A 6,235-nucleotide genomic window follows, 5' to 3' on the forward strand; every position below is an offset into this window, starting at 1 on the left:
ATTGTAATGCTGCGAAAAACCCAGGGGCATGGCGCTTACCTTGGAACTGCAATTCCTTTCTGAACGCCTTGTCCCAGTACAGTCCTTAAGGTGGCGAAGGCGGCGTTTACACCGTCTTGCGCTCCGTAGAAATGTTTGGCCGTGGCCGAAGGAGAGGCCGCCGAGTGGCAGTCGTTTTGGCAGGTGGTTCGTCCGGCGTGGCAGCAGTGGTGCCCTTCTCTTTTTTTTTCTGCGTCACGAGGACGCTTCCCCGTCACAGTGCCACTGTCGCTTTCAATCCCAGTCATCAGTTCCGCCTCGGAGGGAATCTCGTCTGCTAAGCCAAGAAACGGGTCGCCGGTGCTGCTTGCATCCACCTTTTCACTGCTTTCTCCAACGCCTTCGTATGGAAGCCCGGCTTCGGGCTTACTTGGTGCTTCACACACGCCCTCTTCTTGACAGCATGACGACCCATCTTCCACAGCAGAGTTTGGGTTAACTCCTGCTGTTTCTTCCGAGTCTGCTTCGTCCATGAGGTGCTCCAGTGCGTCACTTTCCTGCGCTGGTCCAGTCACACTGGCATATGTCTTCGTGCAGTCATCGTCTTCATGGCCGAAGCGGCGACAACGGTTGCAGCGGGGTACTCGGCAGTCCCGACGTATGTGACCGGTACTCTTGCACCGTAGGCACAACGGAGCACGGCCCGGAACGACAACGAGAGTCAACTCTGCGGTAATCTTGAGCTAGTGTGGAATGTCATCCACCTTGATGCCGGATTGCAGCTTTAGCCCCAGAAACCGTGTCGTTGAGTCATTTTCAGGGATGCCCGGTGCTCTCCACTTATCCCGCTTCACTTCCAATACTTTCCCATAGGGAGTCAAGGCAACACGCACGTCTTCATCGGTCATGCCGTAGAGCAACCAGTGAAGCTTCAAGTGAACCTCGAGGTCATTTGGGTCAATAAGCAAACATGGGCGATCCTTTACCTTGAAGTCAACCGCGGAGAGCAACTTCCGAGCAGCGTCAGCACTCGTCAGTGTCACAGCCCACACGTGGTTCATTTGATACGCCCCCAACGTCAACACGTTGGCGAGCGCTCCAAGCTTGGCCAAAGTGCCCCAGTAATCTTCGACGCGGTAAAGCCGGACTCTCGGATCGCCATGCAAGAAAACGGCATTCGCAACGATACGCGCGGAAGGCAAAGTGGGCAAAGTCACCTGATAATTGTCGGCGCTAGGCGCAAAAAACTTGTTACCGTGGCCCGCTCGGGCTGCTGAAGCCGCTCCGTCGTAGGCGAACATTCCGCGACCTTATCGCTGGAAAACCGGAAGTGGAATGAGGCTACACACTCATGCTTCCATAAAGGGAATACATTTACAACACAACTAAACCATATGAATGTGCCTCTTTGTGCAAAACTTATGCACAAAGACAAAATTTCTTAGTCATACTTTTCTGTTTTCTGTTGTAAGGCATGTAAAGCTCAGTAGGACATGATGTAGAGCAAATATGGAAAATTGCACAAATTAATAAAATTTCTTCTTGCAAAAAATTTATGCCAAACTTGGGTATTCAATGTCCTCCTGAAGAGGCTATCACTACTCTTAAAAAAGAGTAAAAGTGAGGATGGCTATGCCTGCTGGGGTTGGTCAAAACGTTTCTTGCTGAGCCGCAAAAACGCTCCAGTGGCCACTCTTTATAAAGTATATTTTTCTATGTACTGCCATTTTATTAGACGTTCCACAAATATATACAAGCACAGGGGCACAGTGTTGCCAACCTACACACTGAAACCTAAACTGCAGGATAGAACACAAAAGTTGGCCAAAAGTGGATGTGCGCGGCTCATTGAAGCCTTGCACAAACTGCACGCATCCTGAAGTTTTTGCAGTCATTTTCTTTTTGGCTAGGTGTTTTCACTGCCGACACTGGTGCACTTGTCAGTCATGATGTTTGTTATGTCGGCTGTTTTATTTTATTTGTTTGGAAACGACAGGCCCATCTTTTATCACTATGGGCGCGCGAGATGTACTGCATGCGTTTCTTACTTGAATGTGTCTAAGCTGTTTGCTCTGTTAACACACAAAAAAAAAAACATTTGCATGCGAAGAGCCCAGCCGGGTTTGTTTTTCTACTAACCCGAGCTGCAGACTGTACATCATGTTGTGGAATAAGACGAACAGTATGAAAACCTTTGCTAAGAGTCGTATTTCCTTGCTCTTCCACATAGAGAGGAACAACTACGGTACCTTTATCAAGCTGATATTGTTAGTGCCGACATGCCAGCAGAATTATGGATTGAAATATCGACCGTTTTCTGCAGCTACTTTGTCCATGCAAAACCAAATGCCACCACCGCACCGAAGCGCCACGGCCTTCTCCTCGGTGGCGTGGCCACGATGTGGCGGGTGGCGGACGTTGCCCTGCAGCTTACGGAAAGAAACGGTAGTAGTAGGGATTTTCGAAGAAAAAAAAAGCACCTAATTTTTGTCAGTCATGAGGTGACACGGCACAGTGCCTAAGAAAGAAAAAAGAGAGAAACGGGCGGTGCGGACTGTGCCCTGCGTCCAATTTTCTGGCCTTCAACCCAAGAGCGGCGGTGGCGAATTGGCCGGTCATCAGCTATGGTGAAGTGGAAAGGAGGAGGCCATTAAAGCACGTGTTCAAATGTGGCAGCGCCCGTTCGCGACTGCGGAAGAGCGTCTGTAAGACTACCGGGATGCATCAGGTGCTAACCCTACGCAAGACACTGCAGAAAGGATGATGAAATGTTTTGGTTTCTTTGCATCTAGCACAGAGATAAAGCAACTGTTGTCTGTCCTGCTTCTTACAAAGAGCAACTTAAGTAATGGAGTGTCGCACGAACTTACCGCGATCATCTAGGATCAAATTTGGGCTAGTTCTAAATGGTGTTACACGCTGTACATTAACGTGTTGAAAAAGCCGCTACAAATACTTCAAAATACGAAGTACTTCGCTCACTGTACATTAACAGTGCCGTGGAGCATGCTGGCATAAATGAACACGATTATGTACACTTGACTTAGATTGCAGTACTAACTGCCACTTTTCTATAGCCCTAATGCTTCCTCCAAGATGTCACCCGATTTTTACTCCATTTTGATGCGTTAGACATTGCTTTAATGTGTATATTTTGCATTTTTAATTGTCAGAACACGGTGACATTTCAACTAAACTAAAATCACGTTTGGTGACTTTTCTGGCTTTAAGATGATACAATGGCGGCCGGTTGGCTACTGTGGGTAATTTTACGGCTCGTCTTTTTTCCTTCGACGATCTGGCAACCTTGACTGCGGCCTCACTACATAAGCTTCTTCACATATATAGCACATGTGAGAATCACATCTGCGCCCGCAAATTTCGGCATACACCACGTGCATAAGTTCTGTATTGGAATATGTAAACACGGTTTAGTTTTCTTATTCACTAACCGGTATTTGTTAATTAGAGACACTGCGACGCAAAACCATAGGGTTCGTACATAGCAAGTGCAAACGTACAGTTTCTCCCGCAAGCCTTGTGGCTGCTTCTGACATTGATTCACTACTAGGCAAAAGAGCTGTGCTGGAGATTCTTTAAAAATTGCTACATGGCCACTGCTAGGTAGGTGTGTCTATCTACGTCACACTTACATTGTCACGCCCTACTAATCTTAAATACGAGCACAGTCTGAATGAATATTGCTGAAACAGCGACGTTTTTGGGAAGTCATTTTTTGGAAAGAATTAGCGATAGCAATAAATAAATGCAAGTGTCACTAATGCTGACGCACTATCCACATAGACCACATTGTTAGAAACCATGCGCAACATAAAGTACGAAGCGGACGCTCCGCATACAACTAGGAGCTTGCTCCTTTTGCTGGGAGGTTGTCTCTCATCATTGCGCTGGTGTGTAGGCTAGTACTCATTGCTCCCGCTAGAGGTGCCGCTATGCTCTTTCTTTCAAGAACGCGCACCGCCGCTCAGGTGACGCTCGCTCCATTCTCGGCGCGTGCTCTAGTTTGGTAGGAGACCGCTAGGTGGCCGCGCTTATATGTAGCACTTAAAACCTCTAGAACTTCGTAAAGTAGCGACACTCTCCTCGTCCGCTCTCGTTTTTCCGCGGTCTCTTCTCCTTCGCACTCTCGTTTCGAACGTGGCGCCACCTACGTTGCTCCTGCGTAGCAGGCGCCCTTTCGCAACCGGAGCGCTTGCTCGGCAGGCAGCACGCTTAGGGCGTTCACGCCAGCCGTTTCACACACCCTAAAGTTATCTTAACGAGTCTGACGTTGGCGCACGACAGCTTTATTTAGTGCCAAGTGCTACGCGTACGTGAGATGGATCCCGCCCTAATTGAGTCACTCGGCGTCACAGTGACGAGATGTTAACTTTGTGCGCATCACCCTTTAGTATGTGTGGCCTTCAACATTAAACTTTTTTCGCTAGAAAGAACCCTCATTTTTTTCTTGGTCCATCGTTTAGAACGTCTCCAAATAAGTTTTACACTGTAAATAACATCGTTAAACGTCCATGCACGCCTGCTATAGTTTACCTTTCTGTTAGCTGGCCGAATAGCACCCGATGAGACAGTGTGGCTGTCTTTCCTTACTCAGCGCATGGGTGGTGCAAGATTCGCTGTATATAGGGTGCACAATGTGTGCAGAGAGCCTCCACAGTGACTGTCATGCAGTGAAATCAATAACTCGCGTTGACGCTGTTGACGCGGGACGGCGATGCCGCCGTGGGCCAATTCTAGCGTTTGTTGAAGCATCTGAGGTCTTCATAATGTGTCAGAAGGCGCAGGGTTGATACACTCAAACAGCTGTGATTGTTTCACGTCAAATAAAGTTTATTGCATATTTCACATTCGGTTGCAAGGTTGGAATAGTAAAGAAGGAGGTCCCAAAGTTTCAGTGGTTAGACGCACCAATCACATTTCAGAAGGGCGCCTTGTCTACATATTCCACATGCGATCTATATCGCTGAAAGAATGACCTAGCGTATGAATGAACTAGCGGGCCACCATGTGCGATTACTTCGTAAGAGTTCCACTCGCGGATATAAACCTTTACACGAAAGAGTATATAAACTATCACGCGAACTGACACATATGTGTGAGGTTCCTAAGCAAAACTCTCAATGACTCGAAAGCATGCACGCTTTGCATAGCCGCATGCCCTTGCATCTCGAGTCCCCCAGCTGATCAGTCAACGTAAAAGAGCCACATAAAGCAATTCACTCTGAAACATACGAGCGCGCAACAAAATTCAACGGAGAGTACCAGTCTTAATGTGAGTTGCGGCACTCCAGTTTTGTTTATTCAAAACAGCAACGCGAAATCTCTAAAGCTTCACAGTCCCAATTTCAAGCGTTTTTTCGCGTACATTCTAAGTGCACAAACCAGTACCACGAAGCAAACTAGTCGGCGCATTATGACAAGCATAACATGTAAGCATGTATTGTTGACAAACAAAAGCAGCCCCCAGCAGAAACGTGAATGAAACCTGAGAGAGACCGCGACGTCCTGCACTATTAACTGCGACTTGTGCACGGTGTTACAGCAGGCATTGAATTGAGCAAACAACGAACCATACTCGTAATGAGAGACGCAGAACTTACTTCGCTAAATGCATTCAAAAACGTCGGCCTGAACTTCTTATTTCCGGTTCTACACGACCACGTATTTCGTCGCAACTCGTTGCGCTTAAGGGACAGTACGATAAAAAGCTTTTGGCCATCACTACACTTGTTCTGGTAGCACAAGGCGCAACGACCACTCATGGCAGCGAACAGCGATGTCACTCTTGGATTAAAGGTATTTCACAGCACAGCGTGCACAGAAGGACAAGTTCGTATCCGTCAAATCAAATGCGTTGCACCCCAAGGAGTCCATGCCTCCAGAGCAAAGATGGCAGTCGCGAGCGATTGTAAACAAACGAACACTGTGAGCGGTCCCACGTGACGCCATCTGACTAATACTGAGGCAGTCGCGGCCTCTGAGAGGCTGGAGGAGGAGGAAAAGAGAGGAGGTGCGTGAATAACCCCACACGTGCCTACTTTACGAAGATTTAGGGGCTTTAATAGCACTTCCTCTCGGCGTGCTTCCTTTGTCTTTCGCCAGACATCACTCAGTGCGCGTTAATACCGCGACCCACTATCAGGTGACGCTCGATTCACTCTCGGAACGCGTGCTAGTTCGGTAGGAGACCACTAGGTAGCCGCTGCTATATATAGTGCTCGCTCTCGGCGCGCTT

Source organism: Rhipicephalus microplus, chromosome 3, assembly GCF_043290135.1.
Source record: "Rhipicephalus microplus isolate Deutch F79 chromosome 3, USDA_Rmic, whole genome shotgun sequence".
Lineage (NCBI taxonomy): Eukaryota > Metazoa > Arthropoda > Arachnida > Ixodida > Ixodidae > Rhipicephalus > Rhipicephalus microplus.